This window comes from Caretta caretta, chromosome 2, assembly GCF_965140235.1.
Source record: "Caretta caretta isolate rCarCar2 chromosome 2, rCarCar1.hap1, whole genome shotgun sequence".
Lineage (NCBI taxonomy): Eukaryota > Metazoa > Chordata > Testudines > Cheloniidae > Caretta > Caretta caretta.
This window is the reverse complement of record NC_134207.1, coordinates 162,299,805-162,321,811: the sequence shown is the minus strand read 5'-3', so window position 1 is coordinate 162,321,811 and position 22,007 is coordinate 162,299,805. Positions and strand designations below refer to the sequence as shown.

Sequence of the window (22,007 nt, the reverse complement as noted above, 5' to 3'; positions counted from 1 at the left end):
GCAAACAAATCCATGGTGAAGGCTGTGGGTGACAGAAATGAAAAGGCTTGACAAAAACAAAAAATAACAATCTTCATTGCCCAAACTTACAAACCACTGCATTCGGATGTTTGTGGAGTAAATTTTACTTCAGGACTGCTCCAAATATCTTTTAGTTTTGGTGTGGTCATATGTAAATGAGACCCTGATATTGCTAGTAGTCATTGTGTACTAAATGCTCCAGTTTCATTAACTTATCATAGCATCAGTGCTACCTCCTTGAATTTGGAGTGGTTAACAGTGTTCCTTCCCACTTTCTAATAATTGAGGAATAAATAAAGTTTAAAATGGCCTTTGACCAGCTTTTTCATAAATCCAGTAGCAGCCCTTTTTAGCTTGTACCTATTTAAAAAAAATTCACTCACCCTAATCGTAAAATTAGTTTAGTATTCTGTCATTGTTTTGCCCCATGAGAATACGGGCTTGTTAGAGGTGCACATTTGTTTTATCCGGGGCCCTTGTGTAAAAGTGATTACCCTTAAGCATATGAGTAGCTTGGAACATCATGCCCTGTATAAACAGCACTGTGTACGCTACAAAATTGCCAGTCATGAAACAGTTAATAGTAATTTTTATATTGCTTCAGATAATGTCGTTGTGCCTATGGCATGGACTGGTGCATAACTCTTCTGAAAACACTTGTTGAAAAACCTTAGATGTTTCAACAATTGTTTTTGAATATTAGCTGATACGTTTTCAAGAACTGGTCACAACTACTTCCAAGATACTGCCTATCCTGTAGTGTAGACAGAGCTGTTACCCTATTTGATGTGCATGTAGTCGCGTAAGCCTCTGCACTCAAGTGTTTTGTTTCACATGGGGAAATTTGTGTATGAACTGATAAATCTAAAACTATAGGTGTTTTTACTGATTCAGGAATCCCATGACTTTTCTCACCTCTACATATGAATATTTACAAGATAGCATAATATTTCTTGGTTGTTGGGAGTTGAGGTGTGTGGTGCAGGGCCAGGGAAAGTTTTCCTTTTTTGCCTGTTCCTACAGACTACAAAATAAGATGGGCAAAATTGAGATCCAATAGAGAATATTGGGGGATTAAAGAGATTTAAATGTGAAAGTTCTAGGTAGTCAGTGAATCCATAATAGCAATTTTTGTGTAGTTCTTTTTTTAACGTATTCATGCTCAAATAGTTATAGGTCATAGATTAAACAAATTACCAACAATGGGGACTGTTGTGTAAATAGGCATTTCCTTCTCTAAAATAAGTATTTTAGAATAGTTCTCCACATCTTGTTTATGGATCTCAGGCTTCTAGTTCATGGTAGCCTCTGAGTTTTCGTTAATGTTTGGTTTAAAAAGAACTTTCTTATCACAAAATGGCAGTTGTATGTGGTTTGTGAAGAGGCATAACGTGACTTCATCAGTTTCTCCCTTGCCTAATTGACAGTGATTAGATCTGTAATCCTTTAACTGCTTTAGTAGGAAAGTGAATTTTGAATAGTCCAGTGTTTTAAAAGATGTTATTTCAAATCAAGACTCAAATCTCTAACGAGGAGGGTTTTTTTCTGTTTGAAAAGCATGACTTTTGGGGACGCTCCTGATTTTTAACCACTTCCATTTAGTCGAGGCTTCTATTCAAGTTGCTGTTCTCTTCCATTAGACAAGATTTTATGTTCAGGGCCAGCTGAGTATTCCTCATTTTCTATATTTGTCCTGATTATATTCGTAAAATACCTCTGCACAGGCATTCCCGTTTTTAATCCTGATCTCTCATGGACAGGCATGTCTGTTGCCTTGACTTCTATGCCTTCTAGAAGCTCTTAGTAAATAATTTAAGATCAACTTGTCTGTAAACAAGACTTCTCTTCCCAAAAGGATGTTCTTCACTGCCTTATTCATTTGAATGTTGTGGGGAAGCAGCAAAACATCTAAATGCACTTCATAATGTGTAGAATCAATGAAATGGTGCCACCTTTTGAAAGAGAGATTTGTAAGTGATCTGCGCTACAATATCATTAGTCGGACTGTTTCTGGTGCAGAACTTTCCTAGCTCCAATTTGTGTGGGTTTGAAATAAGATAATAAAAGTGACACTAAAAATCTTCTCATTCTTTTATTTTAAAATCTTTACCTCTCTATTAAGGTATCAAGGAGTACTTGCCTCTGTATACAGAATAATTCCCTTCTCTACAGAATTCACTTAAGTTCAGATTTTTTTTTTGTAAATGTGAACTCAGTGTAATACTCTGATTATATCAGCTGTAGTGGTTCTGGGATCAAACCTTTTATTTCATTTCTGTTGTGTGAGCAACAATAGTAGCTACGTGGCTAGTGCCTCTGCCTTGTCAATAGGACAGATTTTTTTTTTTTTTTGGTTGGTAAACTATAGTAGGACCTGGAAGATACACTGGGCACAGACATAACTCAGTCATTTTATCACTTTTCTGACCATCTTGAAATAGGCCAGGGATTCATGTGTTCAGGGCCTCCGACCTGAACTATTGAAATCTTCTCTACCTGTGTCTGGATACAGAATTTGTGAAGAAATTCTGTAATGCAGAGAGACTTATCTGCTGAGCTAAAAACAGAATATATGTTCTCTCTCTCTCTCCCCTCACCCCCCCCCCAAAAAAAATAAAACTACAGGGAGTTTTTTAGTTCTTTGAAAGTGAATTGTTCTCTTTCTTGTGCTCCTTTACAGTAATGGCTGCATTCAATTATTTTAAATTCTACCTTTTTCACTGGCAAGATCAGGTCTTTAATTTAAACCTCTTCCTTGGAAGACTTCAGTATTTTTTTTGATAGACTAGACTGAAACTAGACCTTCAGTTCTCCAAACCGTAGAGAAGGATGGTCCAGTGGTTAGAGCATTGGCCTGGGACACAGGAGACTGAGGTTTAATTCAGTGCTTTACTACAGTTGTCTTGTGTGACCGTGGGCAAACTACTTAAGTTCTCTGCCTCAGTTCCCCCTCTGTAACATGGGGATAATAGTGCTTGTCTGTCTCACTGGGTTGTTGAGGATAAATAGGTCATATATTACACTTCCATTTACATCTCATAAAGGGTCAATCAGTTGTTAAAATCCAACAGCAAAAGGTTTCTTACCATGACTTATAACCATCTATACCACTTTCTCCTCATGTCTGTAACATGCTTATAAAATCTGTTAATCATTTGTTTACCCTTTATAAACAACTTATAAATTGAACCCTGGCACAGGTATGAAGTATAATCAATAAGCATATTCAAATGACTGAGTTCCTCAGATACTATGATAATGTGGGTCATCAGTATATAAAACCCTCAATTGAAAATGCATTAGACCTAGGCTTCAGCCTTTTGTGATTTGCCAATCCCAGACCTTCAGCAAAAATAGGATCTGATATTTCTAATATTTAAGTGGTAAAAATGAAGCCAGCTTTAGAATGGAAGGATGGGCTGGGGCCTAAAACACAGGACTTGAATATACAGAGACATGGGTTTAAATCCTGGCTTTAATACAGTCATCCGTTGAGAGCTCTGGCAAGTCATTGTGCTGTCTGAGGGTATGTCTATACTGCAGTCAAGGGGCATGATTTGAAGCTGAGTAGACAGACTTAAGCTAGCTTTAATAACAGACTGGCATGGGTATTGGAGCAGTGAACCATGACAATGCATGCTTCAGGGCAGGCTAGCTGCTTGAGTAAATGCTTCAGGTTCTGGATGGATTTGCATCACATGTGCTGCTGTGGCTTCACTGTTCCAGTACTTGAATTAGGTTGATTAAACCTAGCTCAGGCATGTCTATTCGACCTGTAGTCACACCCATGATTGCAGTACAGACATATCATACACCTGATTCTTCTCTCCAAAACAAGGATAAATTTCTACTGTAATTAATCATTGGTAAAATATTAGAATTCTTAGGTTGAAAGTGAAAAGTATTACCAGAAAGGAGTAGTATAGGGTAAGTCCCCCACAATTTTATTTCTTTGCAGTTCACATTTTTAAAGAAACCTCCTTTAGCTGTTCAAATTTGATTCTACCATTATCTGTAGAGTCACATCTGAACTTTTACATTGTGGCTTAACTATAGCCTGTAGGAAAAGTATCTTAGTGTATTTTAAATAGGTTCACATTCTTCCATCATCTGCACTAGATTGGGATGCTTGTACTAATCTATTTAAAGGTGCCTCAGTACTAAGAAACTAAATGAGGGTAGTGGTCTCTTATTTATCTGAGACCTGCTACTGCTGTTGTGTGAGGCTTTTAAACAGATTATTCCTGGCTGCTGTAAGCCAAAAGCTTAAGATCCCTAAACCAAAGTGAGTGGCTCTATCTCATACATCTTCAGAAGAACAACATTTTGAGGTATGTAATGTAATGGGTTATTTTTGTTTATACTTTGAAAACTGAAGTGATTCCCACTGCAAACTTCAGTGACAGATTTTTCTTGGAAGGAGTTGAAATATATGAGGACTTCTTTTTTGCTTGCAGTACTCCACTCACTGGTTAGTCAAAATACTTTGCAATAAGCATGTAAACTGGGTTGAGAGAAAATGGGAAACTGCAATTTAATGTTCTAATTACAATCTGAAGAGCATAGTTTTAACTATATAAAATTATTCTGTTACATGCTAAGATCACTTTGAGTAAACATTTCACTCATTCATAAAGAAAACATCACATGTGAGTGCTTGGTTTAGGTTCTGCATCTAGAATCTATTTTTTTCTTGAAAATGGTGCTTCGGTAGATCTGCTCTGTTTTGGTCATATCTGCCAACTAATGAAAAAAATAATGGCCTCATTTTAGAGGTCCTGAGAACCTACAGCTACTGATGTTAGGGAGCCATCTGTGATTACTACCTTAATGTGAGGCCACACATTTTTGTAAGTCTTTTTGCCTCTGCAGAAACAATACTGCTCCTGTTGAGTAAACTGGAAGTTTTTCTGGTACTCACATCAATAGAATTGTTAATCAAGGTCCAATTGCAGTCACTTGTGCAACTTGATTTTAAATGACCACTTCCCCTCACTTTCTCCCCCAATTAGAATTCGTGCTGTGTATTTTGTTACACCGGTGTGACTGGAAAGGCCATAGAATTTCATAGGTGTAACAGATGGCCTAATTTGAAAATCAGTTGCAAATTGTAATTATTGGTAGTCATATGCTGCCCTACCTTAATGATATTATATGAGGTGGAAAGAACACAACTTTTGTTGAGAAGCTTACTTTACAGGAGCAGGAATCAAACTATTTTTTCAAATGTTCTAAAAATTTATGGGAAAAGATCAAACCTGGAAAACTTCAGTCCAAAAATTGAAATGAGAAGGGAATGAAATGGGAATTTCCGCCGCTTTAGTGGATGTGGTGCTTCTGTTACAATAGGAATATCAGTACATACTTTTTGGTGGGGAGAGAAACTGTTTTAAACACCTCTCCAGTTATTGCCTTTCTCTTGGGCTGAAACTCAAAAGATTACACTTAAAGGTTGGGGTTTTTTTCTGCAACCATACGATTTAGAAACATTTTAAGTAGAACCTCAGATTTTTATAGACAGAAGTTTCATAGGACCACCAAAAAGGTAATGAATATTGTACACCTGTGACAGCTCAGTCTGACCCATGCATGTAATTAGACTATTAATGTTATTTTGGACACATTGGAATTTTATTGCTCCAGAAAACACTGTGCATATGTCATGTGTGATCTGGCTGCTTGGAAGGGCTCAGCAGAGCCTGATAAATATACTGGCCTTTCCAGTGACTGTTGAAACTTGATGGGGAAAGGAGATGGTCGAACTTTTTTGCTTTTGCTTTACCTTCTTTAGTCTGTGTCATTGGAAGATATCGGGCAGGTTTGATAACATTTCTCTGCCACAGCCATCCAGTTCGAATGTAGTGTTAATGAGGCATACAAAATATGATTTTCACATAGAAGCTATATGTCTGCATAATTAGTTCACTGCTCCAATGCATTTATACAATGATGCTAGACTACCAAAGCCTAGCTAAGCCCTTTCTCTTCTATCTGGTTTGACAGCCCTCTCATGCATTCCCTCTTTCTTCTCCCAGTGTCCACTAGTTCCTGGAGGAAGTTGTATTTGTAATGCATATTTAGTCATTTTGACAGTTGTCATACTCATGCTTCAGCAAACACTTCTCTCTTAAGAGACTTGATGCAAATTTAAGATTGACAACTTAAATGCACATGGATAAGGAAAAAGAAAAATATATGAATCTTAGGTATGTTGCATAGCATATAGAGTAAGGAATGTTTAATAGCACATTACATGTGCAATATGTTTGGATAAATATTTGTGTGAACATTGTCTTCATGTGGTTAAAATTTCAACTTCAAGATTTGTTAACCTGAATGTAAAAACAACAATCTCTGGAATCCAGTGAAAAAAATCAGATTGTTTTAAAAAACAATTCCTCTTGCTCCACATTACCATGTAGGTGAGGGGAAGTAATGAAGTTGCATCATGAGAGGAAATGTGGTGATTAGTGTTATCAAAAAATTAACAAATTTAACCTTGAACTATTGTTAAAAGCAAATTCTGGAGCTAAGGAACTCCCTGCCAAATAGTTAAAATACTGGGACTATTCGCAGAAGTCTTCCATAGGTTCTCAATTCAGGCTGGTGCATACAGGGACAGCTGTCTCTAATATAACCAGGACCAAAACTATGCAGTTTTGTAAATCAAAACCCACCACTTTGAATCACATTCAAACAGGTACCTAATACAGGTCATGACATGTCATGTCCTTCACACAGGACATGCCACAAACTAAGCAGGAAGATGCTGTCAGCACTAGTTGAAGTTCTGTGTGAGAAAAAGATAAGGTATAGTATTGCAATCTAATCAAAGTGACACATTCATGGAGCAGCGCCACAAGAACTCCAGTGGCGAGAAGATATAATCCCTTTCCCAGCTACCACTGAAGAAGATAGAAACTCCTTTCTCCTGGTGTCATGAGGAGCCTATCCAAAAACTGACCTTATACTCACACTTGAGGGAGCTGGTGTAACTTGTCATAGCTGAAGGATGCATCTCTCCAGCTCACCACTATGAACTCTGTTTTAGCTGGACTGATCTTAAGATCTGGGTCACCAGAACACATGGCATCCTCTAGCTGCAAGGAAAAGCAAATTTAGAAGAATGGGCAATCTAAATATTGAAACTGGTTGCACTGCAGTCCATTACCTCTACACCTTGAAATGCATCCAAAGGACCGGTGACAAATTAGAAACAATGAAGTCCTGTACCCGTGTGTGTGCTTGGTGCAGATGAATGGCTATCTTATACTAGCAGTTGGGTGCACTGTAAGATTTGAAAGGGAGAATGAGCTACTTGAGTTTAACTCTTTACTATTGCTGCCATGACCTATAGCTGAGTCATCAATACCTCATGGCCAGTTGTATAAGAAGACTGTTGGCCTATCCAGCAGTAACCATGGAGACCTGGATATTGTCCGAGAAGACACTCTGTGCAGACTGTATTCAGGATCTACAGCTATATCCGGTTTGAAAGGAGTTGAAATCCCAAAACTTTCAGATGGTGCCACAGCTGCCTTAGAGCAACCTTATGTTCTTCCTCCCCCTTAATTAAGTCAGATTATTGCTTAGGCCTATTTCTAAAAATCCTATATAGGGTTGGCACCTTGTCTTTCCAAACTGAAGTGTTTCCAACAAGAAGACTTCCAAAGTAACTTCCCAACAGATCTAGACCCTCAGTGAGATCAACTCAGCTGAAACACGGTCACAGAGGACTTTCTGTTCGGTATATAAATCTACCACAGAAGTGGAGTTCATTTCAAATACCATGTCCTTTCCCCCAGATAATTCTGTTGGTTGAGACTTCCTGGAAACTCTGATGAAATCAAAGAAAATGTAGCTGAGTGATGTAAAAACCCCTTGACATCTGAAATTCTTTCTTTCCTGTGGCTACTTGAACTGCATCCCTGGTGCTTTAGCCTCCTGCATTCTCTCTTGCAGATTGTGTCTACATGACCTAAGACAATATTGGAAAGAGAGAGAGAATGTAAGGAGCTATTGTAGTGACAAGTGAGAAAGGATGGCTGTACCTTACAAGACCTTCACATATGCTGTGATTATTCCTTAGTCTCAGTCAAGTTACCTATTGATTGGGGGATGAACCAATGGAAGAAGTCCTTTGGCCATAAAGAATAGCACTGGCCTCTCTCTGGAGGAGTTAATGTGCTAGCCAAGACAAGAGTGTAGTGTTGTCTTCACTCTCTCCCGCACTCCAAAATCTTCAATTGCAGTCCAAAAGTAAGAGCTAGAGTATGTACATCTGCGTGTGTTCAGTCAAGAACCACATAGGGCAGCTCCCCTAATTCTGGTAACAATTAAATCCTAAATTAGTCTACATTATGTGGTTGTCTGTATGGAAGTTAGTTACCTGCAACAACATCTAGGGAACTCCACCATTATGGCAGGTGTGCTTGGGGATCTCAGTCATGGAAAGAAAATCACAAGGTGATGGCCTGTGTACATTCTACTGGGTCTTGCACACTAAGTGGATGCCCTCAACCACATTCCATTTGGGAATTTGTACATTCCAGGGGTTCTCAAACTTCATTGCACCATGCCCCACTCTGTGGGGGACGGGGGGGAGCGGAGGCAAAGCCCAAACCTCACTGCTCTGGGCAGAGGGCCTGCAACCTGAGCCATGCTGCCCAGGGCTGAAGCCCTTGGGCTTTGGCTTCAGCCATGTACAGTGAGGCTCAGGCTTCAGCCACGGGCCCCAGCAAGTCTAAGTCAGCCCTGGCAACCCCATTCAAAGGGGGTTGCGACCCACTTTGAGGTCCCGACCCACAGTTTGAGAACCACTGGTATTCCTTAATTGGTGTATCTATCAAAGATAATTAGACATATATCCACCAGTTAAGCCATCCCCTTGAGAAGAATCTTTTGGTACTCTTTTCCTAATTTAAAAAAATGTTTAAAATCTAGATCCCTTTTGAGCTCTTGCTTTAGAATGTCAAAGCATGATAACTGAACACTAAGGCTATATTTGCAGTAGCAATTTTACTCTTCACCAGTGCTAGCAATGTTAGGGTGGAGAGAGGGAATGTTAGTGTACAGTGCCTGCAGGCATTTGTACCGTTGTGCCATCTAATCTTGCTCAGAGATGGTCTAGACAACATGGTGGTGAAATCGTGGTGCTATACTCCCACCATTGCTAGCACCTCTAGAACTGTAGCTACAGGAGAGTCCCCTAAAATTGCTAGCCCAGAGACCTTAACATGTTGAGCTTCTCCCTCTAGCTGTTTGCGTTTTTTGTTCAGATTTACCACCTCCTTGCATCTTCCCTGTGACAGAGGAGCTCTTAATGCTCACTGCTCCTAAAAGTTGAACAGGATTTGGAATCTAACAGTATATGATATTAATACAAAAGTAACTATACATTTTTCCCCTTTGTTATGTAATCACCTGAGATGTCTGAGGCATAAAATACTTCATACACACAGCTCCTTTCTAGTACTAATTCCAATGAAAAAATTGAAGCAGTTACAGGCCATAAGCTATTTCACACCAATGGGAGCTTTCGTTAATCTTTCTAGGTTTCATTCCTCCTATAGGCAGAAATACTGTCTCCCTTTTCTGATCAACAAGCTCCTCTTGTGCAGTTTCTTCAGCAATAGCAAATTCCATTGTTTGATAGTTTAGATTTGCTGCCCATGTGTGTGGTTTTCCCCCAAAACCTTAAATGAAATGGGTCATTTGCTAAACTGTTTTTAGCTTGCCTAAACGGCAAAGAAAATCTTAATGGCTTGATTTTTCCTGATTTATATTCAATTTAAAAAATGTAATTGCTGGAATTGAAGGATTTGTAGGCTAGGTACAGCGACAGACTAGCGCTATTCTTTCTTTTTACGAGAATGAATGACTGGGAAGGAAAAACAAGCTGCAGCTTTTCTTAAGTAGTAAACTTAGCATAACATCAGTCCCTGGCCAGATATACTGCTTGGGTGCTTCCAGTGGACCAAAATAGCCCACCTTCACAAGCACTATTGTCCCTAAATAGTTGCCACATCTGGCGCAAGTCGCTACCCTTAATCACAGATTACTGCCCTCAGCAGCAACATCAATTTTTGTGTTGAGAAATTGAATGTTGGGGGCAAGTCCCCACCCATTTGGGCTAGTCTGCTGCTTTGCTGAAGTTAATTTGAGGGTGGAGAGATGAGAAAATGCCACTTTCCTTTTAAATCTGTAGCTGAATTTGGAGTGGGGTAACTGCTGCTGGGAGAGTAGAAAACCTGCTTTATATTTAGAAAAAGGCCCAAACTATTTGACGTTACTCCATTGAGACCTAGATTAGATTTAGGCCTAAATGCCTAATACACAGAATTCATTGTAAGCTTCAGTCACCTTAAACACCATCCAAAATGATTGTTTTCCTGTGACTATCCAGTGAAATGTACATGGATTTTGGGCTGCTTGGTTCCAGGCTGATAGCTAAACCATGGCTTGAGGGCTTTTCTGCCCCAAGGCTTGGTGTGGGTAGTGGAAGTTAAACGGGGCACTAGCTACCTTAGGTAGCAGATATATTGCAGGAGAGAGGGTAGAATGCTCAAGAGCACCCAAGTCCCATTTTCAAAAGTGACTTATCTACTTTTGAGCCTAAGTTCCATTGACTTTTAGTGAAACTTTGGCTCCCAAGGGCTAGATCTTAGACATCGCAACGGCTAACTTCTAGGGCCCTGCTGCTTAGTTGGATTCTTAGCCCTGGGTTAGGGACTGAGGCTCACCATATGATGACTGGGGAGCATTAGACACCTCAGAGATCCTCAGAAGCCAGCAAGCTCAGTGGGAAGCCACCTAAGTTAACAAGGAGCAAAATGTAGAGGAAAGGGCAGGGCTTAGGACCTAGATCCTCAAAGGAATTTAGGTCCCTAACTCCCATTGATCTAGACCTTAACTGTCTTCCCCTGCTTGGGACACTCAGCTGTAAACCCTCTCTTGGAGTTAGATCTGACTTAGTTTAGGCACTTTTCTGGTCTGGTGGCTAGGGCATTCATGTGGGAGACCCAGGTTTGATTCCCAATTTGAAACTGAGTCTGTCACAGCCACAGTAAATGCCCTAACTGAGCGCTGGGCTGCAGTGTTACAGTCTCTGTGACCCATGAATATTTAATTGTTTATACAAAGGAGAACAGCTTCAACAGGAGAAATTGAGAGACCCACCCCAGGCTATGCAATAGCCATGGGGTGGGCAAATGTTTTGGCCCTAGGGCCACATCTGTGTAGAGAAATTGCATGCCATGAATGTAGGGCTGGGGCAGGGAGTTGAGGTGTGGGTGTGGGATGGGATGCAGTGTGCAGGAAGGGGCTCAGGAGGAGGGGTGTGGGTATGAGGGGGCTCAGGGAAGGGGGTTGGGGTGCAGGAGGGGTGGGGAGTGCAGGAGGGGGCTCAGGGCAGGGGGTTGGTGGGCAGGAGGGGTGTGGCAGGGGGCTCAGGGCAGGGAGTTGGGGTGCAGAAGGGGGGTTCAGGGTGCGGGCTCTGACCCAGCGCCACTTACCTGGTGCGGCTCTGGGGTGGCAGCTGTGCTTTCCGGGGCCAGGGCAGGCTCCCTGCCTGCCCTGGCCCCATGCCGCTCCCGGAAGTGGCCGGCACCATGTCCCTGTGGCCACTGGGGGATTGAGGGCAGAGGGCTGCGTGCGCTGCCCTCAGCTATGGGTACCTCCCCTAAAGCTCCCATTGGCCATGGTTCCCTGTTCCCGGCCAATGAGAGCTGCAAGGGCAGTGCCTGCAGGCGAGGGCAGTATGCGGAGCTCTCTGCCCCCCTTCCAGAGGCCCCAGGGGTGTGTGGTGCCTGACGCTTCTGGGAGCGGCATGGGGCCCACAGGGCCCATGGCGCCACAGGGGTGGTAATCCCGCAGGCCATAGTTTGCCCACCCCTGCAGTAGCCCAATGCTTAGGGCACTCATCTAGGAAGTGGGAAACCTGGCTTCAAGTCCCTGCTCCAAAGTGGGAATTCAATTCTGAGTCTCCCGCAGTTCAAAGGAAGGTCAAAACTGTTGGGCTACTGGATATTCTGGGCCACTCTCTCTTGTGCAAGGCATCACCCAGTAGTTGTTCTGTAAGAGCATCTATGAGCTTGTCAACAAAACTTGGTAGTGTAGACAAAACTTATGTCGACATGCAGAAGTTGACAAAACAAAAATCACCAAAGGGTGTTCACACTTGCTCCCTCTGACAGATCTTGTCCACATTGCGGACACCATCATTGACCGGGTGAATAATGCACTGTGGGTATGAATTCCACAGTGCAGTGTTGTGGGAAGGAAGAGCTGATGGTTGCGCATCTTGGGATTTCTCTGAATTCTCCCATAGCCCCCTCAACTGCTGAGAGCAGCATCATGAGTAGCTGTGTGAGCTCTCCATGCTGAGGAATGGCAAAGTAGCACAACAGTCTTTCCCCCTGCAATTATTTGCTCTTTGCTTCCCAAATGGAGTAGCACATAGATACTTCCCAGAGCTTTGACCAGGGAGGGGTGCATGCCTGCAGGGCAGCAGAGATCAAAACACTGAGCAGAGCAATCAGGGCAGTCATTGTGGGATACTGGCGGAAGCCAGTTCTGTCAACAAAACAATCAGCAGTGTCTACACTGGCTCTTTGTTGACAATAAAGAGAGGGGGAAGGACAAAAGTCTCTTGTAGGGGTGGAAGTTTTTTGTTGCCAAAACTGGGTGTTTTTCACGACAAAAGTCCCATTGTAGTGTGTAGGCTCTTGCTGTTTTTGGTGACAAAACTTAGTAGTGTAGACAAGGCTTATGACATTTGTGACAGAGGCAGTGGAATGCCTGGTTTGAAAATGTTGTTGCTTTGCCTTGTGCCAGGGCACTGAGCAGCTATTCAGCTGTGAGGGGGCATCAGGATTTAGGTGGCTAATGCATATGGCTACTGGTAGAAATTTAGGGTGCCTACATGGTTAGGCAGCAGCTGAGCAGTGGGTCTGAGAACATCAGCGGTGGCTAAATAGCTTTTGTAGATCCAATCTTAAGCCTTTTTTGAAAATGGGATGTAGGCGCTTCTGAAAATATTATCCTTGGTATTGTAAAGAGGGTCAGTGGGTAAAGACCTAACTCTAGTTACATGTGGAGGAAACTGCATCTTTTCCCGACCCCTTCTCCACTTAAACAAACAAACCCTCAACTCGGCCTTAAAGAAATTCAGCCTCTAGCAGATTGATAGGGGCCCATCTCATAAACTCATAGATACTAAGGTTCTGCGGCAGACCAGGTATTTTTGCCACCAAGTCCCTCACGAGGTAGAGGATAACTAACTGTAGGCCAGCTCTCCCATCATGGAGATGGTAAAACTCTTTGTTAGGGTTTGGGTCACAAATGCGTTCGGACTAAAACGATGCTGCTGTAGTGGAGTTTGTGAGGACCTGCAACGCTGAAGTTTAGTCTGCTGCTTGTGGTGTAGCTGGATGGGTAGTGAACCCCACAGAAGAACTCTCCATAACTCCCAGATAAAACATCATCTAAAGTGTTTCAAACATATGTTAAGGCTTTGCTTGCTTCAAACCAATTTGCTAATGCCTTTCCATCTGAAAATGGGGTGAATCAACAAGGCTGAGAGCCATTCTTGAAAGGACAATAGACATAAAATAGCAAATAATACAGAAGAAAAAACACCAAGATTATGTCCTTAGGAAACCCCTCCTCTAAACCCAGGAGATGGACACCAACAGTTGAATCAAGACGCTCCAAAATATTTGCTGATGCCTGAGTATAGCAGCATGACTGCATAAAAGCGCCATTCAGGGCAGTAGGGTGAAGCCTTGTTAACCTTTAGAAATACTGGGGTAGTCACCCCAGAAGACTATGCTGTCCATTATTTGAAAAGTTATCTGATGCATGTGGTGAAGATAATAGGCTTCAACCATTGCTGCAGTGAGACACTAACAGAGAGTTTGGACACGCCACTGCCTTGAAGGAAAAAGTTGGTAACACTGCTGGATGGTTGAGTGACTTTCTTTTGAGTATCAATCCCCTTCTTCATGCCTACTTTATACTGGAGCATTGGGCCTCTCTGGTGATAGTAACCAGTTCAACACCGTGAAATGTCAGAAATCCCGTTTAAGTTGCTGGCATACCTCTAACAGACCATCGTAGTCCCTTGAGTCCTATACCTCCACCTTCTCCAACCCAGACCCATAGGTATTGTGCAGTTGACCGTAAACCAGTCTCCCTAATCACCCACTAGGAAAGTACTGGATGTTAAGACTGCAGGAGACTGAACAGCCCAGGACTTTGTCAAAATAAAAGTGGTTTTCCAACAAAAACACAAGTTCACTCTGGAGGGTGTGCAGTTGGTGTTTACACTGTTAGTTGCCATATGGGGCCCCACCTTCACACACATTGCCTAGGCTGATAGTGTGGTCAAACAATTGATAATTCACTGTGCCATCCTTCAAGTCAGTTCAGTCCCTGTACTGCCTTTCAAAGGATAGATAATAGATTAAGCAATATTCATTGGGTGTCACTTCTGAGAGAGAGAGTCCCAAAGGCCAGGCATTTACTGAAGAACCCAAGATCTGGGGAGAATTAGACTCAGCCTCCAGGGCTGAAAATGACTCCCTACATGCATCTAATCCTACTAATCAGCTATTTGAATAGCTGTTTCCCCTTTCCCCAGCGTTGTCTGATGCCATAACAGTAGGTAAGACCCTAGGTATGGCGTGCACATTTTTGGGGGGGGGGGGGGGGGTGAGGAAACCAGGCATTTCCTGAATGGGATCATCATAGACCCTCTGTCCTCCAAGGCAGAGGGCCCATGGAATGGAAGAGAGGCAGACTAATAAGGGTTGTATCACCCCAAAATAGACACTGGGGCCAGGCGTTCTGTCTCCTGTGGATACAAGGGTCTGTCTCTGGTAAACTTTGGCCATTCCTGAGTATTCTGCCAATGTGGGTGGGGTCTTCCTCAACGGAACTCCGTTTTTGCCTGCCTTAGGTGAATCCAGGTCTCTAACAGAGTACTTCCCTGGAGCCACCTAGCCTGTGCCTTCCTTTCTCCCTGTGTATTGTTTGAATATAGCAGGGTCACCCCCAACTTCTTGCTTCTGTCTGTGCCCTATCTGTTTTTGAGCTGTCCAGATAATCTATCCCTATAACTTCTACCTCATTGTCATTCTTGCTAACTTCCTGTAAGTAATTTATATGGGCTGGCAAGGTACGGCATTCTGCCTTAACCCTGTATGGTGTAGGTGTGAGCTGTCCACCTTAACACACGGTGCAGTCTTCAGAATACATATGGCTTGCTGACTCATTGTAGTGCGTAAGGCCCTTGATGTGAGACTAACAGTTTTCACATGTGCTCAACTCGCACAAAGCTGCCTGTAGAGGAGTGAAAACCATAGCACAGTAGGGGAGGGAAACAGAACAATTCACTTCTGTAGTCGGTTCTTTAGCCATCTTTTCTCAGCATCTCCAAAAGAAAGCAACATAGTATGCTGGTGTGCTGCAAGCAGGGTTGGTGCTTCCCTGGGCTGCTCAGTGTCTTGTATCTTGTAGTGAGAGGAAGGAGAAGTGAATGTGTTGTGTGTGGAGCAGAAGAGATCTTCCTCTGCATCCACTGCCACCTTATGCTAGTAGTCACAGCTCTCTAGCTGAACTGTGAATCCAGTGGGATCTTCATTCAGCTAGTGCTGGTCCTAGAGAAGAATGCTTCTGTATTTCGCTACTCAGGGCCAACTGGAATGTCCTTCAAAAACTCCAGGAAAGTGTGTTCCATCCAGAGGTCTAGAAAATGTTCTCTTGATGCATGTGCATCACTCCTAGTGACACTCAAGAAGGTATGTGAATGTGTTGGAAGAAGAAAGTATCCAGAATATAGGCAGGTGTGGAGTAAATTGCATCGCAAAGCTCTACCATGCACCTCTGATGACAGGAAGCATCTCACCTATTTCATTCATGGACAGAGTCTGCCTTGTGGGGATGGAGGGAGGGGAAAGAAAGTGGTGGTGATTTGGCACATATTCTAGTCAGAACCCTTTCAAGTCATGCCTCCAAAATAGCTGACACTGATTTGGGTTCTCTTTCCAATCAGTGAGTAGGATCCAGAGTAACTGAGCACATTCAGTGGCTGTTGGAGTTTTTAACCTACATGTCCCCATTCACCAGCAGAGCCGTAGCTCTCTCTCCAACTTCTGAGAAATCATTCACATTGAGTCACAGAACAACTTTGATTATTTGAACTTCAGTTACACAGAACATTATAGAATGGAACAAGTCATATCCTTGAATCAAATTAAAAATCCCCTGTTGTTTAAAAGATGAATTGTCCAAATTTATTTGTCCTTTTGACATTAGGATAATCATGGTATTGTATTTTAAAATTTGTGTTGCAGGCACTAGTAGCCAAAAAGTATATAAAAATTAAAACATCTATCAGTAATATAAACAAATGTGGATTAGGGACTATGCTGAGATTAGCAAAATCTTTTACTTCATTCAGATCTGGGTTATCTTCAATTATAAAATGCTGGAGCACAAAGACAAGACAGAAAATCTGATAATTGCCAATTTAAATTAATGTAAAAGGTAGCATTTAAATCTAATATAGTTGTTTTAAAAATTGCTACTGTGTTTAATGGTTAGATCAAAAGATTCCTTACCTGGGCTTGAAGCACTGCCTAAATGTAAGAGTATGAGAAAGCTACTGAAGCTCAGTTAGACCTTCTTGGTAAAAAGCAAGTCATCACTGAAAAATAATTACAACAGCTGAGATGGACTTTTCTGAGGAAGAATCTGAATACTCATTGGATGTAAGTTACCCGTAAAATATTGCCAGTAAAAGGAAGCTTAGGCCTGTATCTACAACTTTTAAATAATTTACCCACAAGACAGATTCATAGTGTTCCTCTAAATCTGTCATGACAAAACTACCCCTAATAATCTGTTACAAAATGCTTTATTTGTTTATTGAAGTAGTCTGTCCATCTTCGCATAATGCGTTTTTCTAGTTCAATAATATGTTTTCTCTCTTCTTTAATATTTCTGTGAACAGTCTGGTTTTTGTAATATTCCATGCCACTGTTTTTGCTCATTGCAGCATCTTCTATTGCTCCCTCAAAACTCGACACACATTTATTTAAATTGCGGTTTACTCTGAAAAGTAACTATGTAAAAATAGCACCTTCTTCTTTGAGTGATGGCCCCTATGTGTTTTCCACATGTGGGTATGCGTGAGCGCCATGCGCCTGAGTCTGGAAAGTCTTCAAAGAAGTGTCCGTTGATCCACAAATTCACAGTCTGTAACTCCCCTCATGCTCCTGACCAAAGGCATAAAACGCAAGGTGGGTCGATGCCTCTCCAGTTCCTTCTCTTCATTGCCATAGCGGAAAGGTCGCATGGGCAAGCTATATCCTCCCAGAGGATTTCTAAGTGGATTTCAGGGGGAATCTTAGAATGTTACAAAATACCAAAAATTCCTTTTCCTGGGGGTATTAAAGCTCACTTCACACAAGCATAAGCTGCCTTTGTGGCATCCCTATCAGGTGTGCTGCTGCAAGGCAGCAACTTGGAATTCTGCCCACATGGGTGAAACACACTACACTCTAGTCTAGGAGAAGTCTATTTTTTGTCAAGGTCCATATTTCTTGATCAAGGTATAGTCAAGGTCCAGACTCCAGAGAAAATATTTAAAAAAATAGTAACAATAATGATAAGCAAATAAAAAGATTTTGGGGTCCATTCAAAAGTGTCTTCTGGTCCGGACTTGGCCTGCGGTCCACCTGTTGACTATCCCTGCAAGTAGTGACTGCAGATACAGTTGTAGGAGTGGCAGTACTATCAGCAACTCTTCTGCCACCTTCCTCGCACTCTCCTCCAGTCACCCATGTATGGAATACACCTAGGGACCATCACTCGAAGAAGAAATGGAGATTACTTACTGTAATTGGAGGTTCTTTGAGATGTGTGGTTCCTATCTGTATTCCACTACCTGCCCTCCATCTCCTCTGCTTCATATCTTATTGGATGGGCAGTAAGAGAAGGAAGTGGAAAGATGTTATCCCGTACTGCCTTTCATGCCCTTGGTGAGGAGCACGAGGGGAGCTACTGTGCATGCGTGGATCAATGGATGCTGCTCTGAAGAATTTTCGAACTCAGGTGCATGACATGCACGTGTACCTATGAGTGGAATACAGGTAGGGACCACACATCTCAAATATCCTCTAGTTACAGTAAGTAAGCTCCATTTTTCACTCATAGATCTGCACCGTGCGGGTATTCAGTCATATAGGCTAACTTTAGTGACCAAGCAAGTTTTTACTTTTGATTTCTGTTATTCAGGTACAGGTTCCTTCTTGTGTACCATCAACAAAATTGCTAAGTTTCAATTACAGGACTAGTCAGTTATACCTGTGCAATCTCACAATATACTAAAGTTGTACAGTTTTGTAGCCCTAGGGTAGCACAGGTGTCACTCAGGGCCTAATTTGGCCTGCCAAACATTTACAACTGACGATTGTGTATGAGGAGGAAAGAACCTGGGTTGACTTTCAAATACCAGTTTGAGTTTGCAGGGCTACCAGTTAGAAAAGTAATCTTTGAACTTGTAAACTGAGCACTTGTGAAATGGGAGATGTTGAGAGACCCTATGAGGTCTTTTTACAGCACATTTTAGAATAAAACTACACATTATACTTGAGGTAGACTTTTATATAAATCATGGTAGAATTACTTAATTTTGTGTCAAATGCTTCATCACATATTTATGCTCCCCATTGCAGGTGAAATCTTACCCTTCTCCGATGCAGTTGCACAGAGGGGTGAAAGGAAAGTGGCAAGTCACATATATAATATTAGAGCCCTGGCACAGGGTACATTACCTCAGGTAGGCTCAGAAGGATGCAGTGCTGAGCATGTTTTATTGTTCCCTTGAAAAGCAACAGCATACTTCCCTCCCACCTAGTATGTCCTGCATGTTGCAGATTTCAGCTGGTTGGGTGTCTTGCCATACCCTGGAGCCTAGACATTGTCCTTTTGAAGCATCTGCTAGTGTAGAAGCCAGGTCTCCCTGCTAGCGCTTTCTTGAACACCAAGTACAGGGTTCTGCCTTGCTGCTTTTGACAGAGATGGATGAAGAGGCTTCCTGCACCACAGACAGACCAGGAGGAGATTAAATTATTTTTGTTCTTTTTCAATTTTAAATTCTTTTCATGTGCACAAAAGATGTGGTATTGAGAGCCTGTAGATTGACGAACCTTACCTCACCACAGAACAGGAAGAGAAGACAAATTCAAAATTTCCTAGGTTGCCTCACAAATGTGTGTCTAATCTGGTGAGCTCACCTCTAAGTATCAGCAAATAACTTGAGTCCCCATGCCTGTTCAGTTGCTGGTTTCTCTCCTAAGACTTCCAAGTAGTGAAACTGGTTAGAGATCATCAACTTATTTTAAATAGAGGCCACCTTAAAGCTGTTGTTTGGTAATAACTTTCAGCTACTGGTATCATGGATTGAATATGAAAAAAGTACTTAGATGGATATGGCTCTTTACCCTATTATCCATTTTAGGGATTTATACGGTCCCCATCAGCATGGTATCTGAGCGCCTGCAGTCTTTTTAATGTATCCTCACAACATCCCTGTGAAGTAGGGGAGTGCTATCATCCCCATTTTTCAGATAGGGAACTGAGGCTCAGCAAGATTAAGGATATGTCTTCACTGGAGAGTTAGCCTGGCTGATCAGTATCTAGGCTGGCCTAATCTGGATGTGAGCAACCACACTGCAAAGCCCTGCCCAAGTTGCTGTGTCCTCACAAATACTATGCACCCCTGTGTATGTTGCTAGGACTTTTGGGGGCATATTCCATGGTTCTGTAGAGCTATGGTAAGCTGATCTGCTCTATGATTCTTTCCAAGTGAAGTGTGGGAGAACTTGTCTGTCTTTCTGGGTTGTTGGGGGGGGTTGTAGGAAGGCATTGGAAGACTGTCAGCACTCCAGTGATTTAGCCTGAATCCTCATGGCATAGTGGATAGGTTATGAGCCTGAGTGAAAGTGGAATTCAAGCTCTAACCCACACCCAGCCTTCCTAGTTAGCTTGGGTTTAAAGCATCAGTTAATGTGGGTGAGGGATTTTGTGTGAGGATGGGTGGGGAGATAGGGATAACATCTGAGTAAGAGCCCGGGCTAACTCTTCAGTGAAGACTTACCCCAAGTGACTTGCACATGGTCACACAGGAAGCACATGGCAGAGAAGGGAATTGGTAATGGATTATCAATCCATTTCACCATCCATAGTCTTCTGTAATTTTATTTTTCAGTATATCCTAAGAACAAAACACCTATATACGGAAACTTAGGTAAGGAACGGATAGAATGACAGAGTCCAGGTTTTTCATTTCTGGATGACATTTCAGAATGATCACTTAATTATTTTATGAATGTATGAGATCTGCTTATCAAGAACATCTTTATAATACTACATTTCACAAACAGATATATAATTTGTTTCCCCCTACTGCATAGTCACTTTTTTTGTTAACATTCAGATGCATGGCTTTCAAAGGGACTAAATAATTTTCCCTTACCGTGGGCCTATTTTTTGGTCTTTGAAATGTCTGTTGAAGTACACTTTTATGAACACTGTGAAGAATCATAACAATAAAAACACTGAACAATATCTAATTTTGTTGTATTGCCATAATAAGCCTGTTCTTCAAAGGCCAGATCATCCCCAAGGATGAGTCTATATCAAAACCTACAAACCAAGAAACAACCAAGTTCAACCACAGGAGATTCCAAAGCCTTTACTAAACTGGGAAGGTCAAAGTTATTGTAAAGACTTGTTAACAAGCCAAAAGTAGCTGGTCATCTACTATTGACGGAGAAACATTAAATTAGAACTCCATAGCAGCAAAGCCATTGTATATTGAACTACTCACGTTTCCGAAGATATCCTTCATGGCATGTAGACCGTTCTACAAGCGTTGGGCTACATTCACTGCTGGCAAGCCTTTGAATTCATTGGAAGTTCACCCGCTTACATCTGCATTGAATTCGGCATATTTATAACCAGTGTGTTTGTGTATCTGTTGTGCGCTCTGTAGTGACCTTCCTCTGCTCTCTTGCACCAAACTTTGACCAACAACATTTTTGTAGATGAAAGATTTAAAAATTCCAATAATGAAAAATAGCACTGTTTTTAAAATGATCCCTAATCTGTAACCTGTACCCTCTTTAATATAGCTGGAAGCCACAACAGGATGTGCCTGAGCAGGCCGTTATTGCCTAGTTAAGGTGTGTTTTGGGGAAATGGTTAATAGTACAAGAATGAGAGAAAATAGTTGGGGAAAAAGTTATAAACACACTTTCCCTGCTCTTTTGAATATATTTTCATTTTTTTTTCCACTTTCCTTTCTCCTTTTAAAATTCCTTATGCTGTTTGGACCTTTCCTCCTCCTTTATATCCCTAAAGGTTCAGTTGCACTTCCATCAGTAGTTTATGGTTCAGCAGCCACTTTTATCCCATCTTGTGCTGTAAAAACAAAATTCAGTCTATTGAACAGCTCCCAGTTTAGTGGTTCCAACAGGAAGTGAGGTTAAAGTGGCTGGATATGCGCAAACTGCTTCTGAAAGGTCAACTTGACACTTTGGGCCAAGGCGAGGAGAGTGTAAAATTATGATGTGTGGCCTGCCCTCTCCTAGCTGCCTGTCTTTACCTGCACCATCTACAGCTCTCTTATATTTGAATTTAACATTAAGGATAGTGGTTTTATTTTCAAGGAGGGGAACAAGGCACAGTTGGGAATTCGGCACAAATCCTGCCTCTGCCTTGATAGCTGTGGAACTGGTGCAGTGACTGCAGAGGTCCATATGAGAGACATGTATCCCATGCATGGAGCATAGCTCCTATTTAGTAGCATATATATAGCAGTAGTGGGGAGGAGGGAGCAGACTGAAGGAATGGTTGAGCCAGGGGATCTGTTGCTGTTGTGTAGTACCTCCCTTCCTTCCCACCTTTCTCTCATACTC

At 41.9% G+C, this 22,007-nt stretch overlaps 1 protein-coding gene across 4 annotated transcripts in view; it reads left to right on the top strand.

Moving 5' to 3' along the window:
* RPRD1A (regulation of nuclear pre-mRNA domain containing 1A) overlaps positions 1 to 22,007 on the top strand; it is a 68,041-nt gene that overhangs the window by 31,234 nt on the left and 14,800 nt on the right. The window lies entirely within an intron of this gene.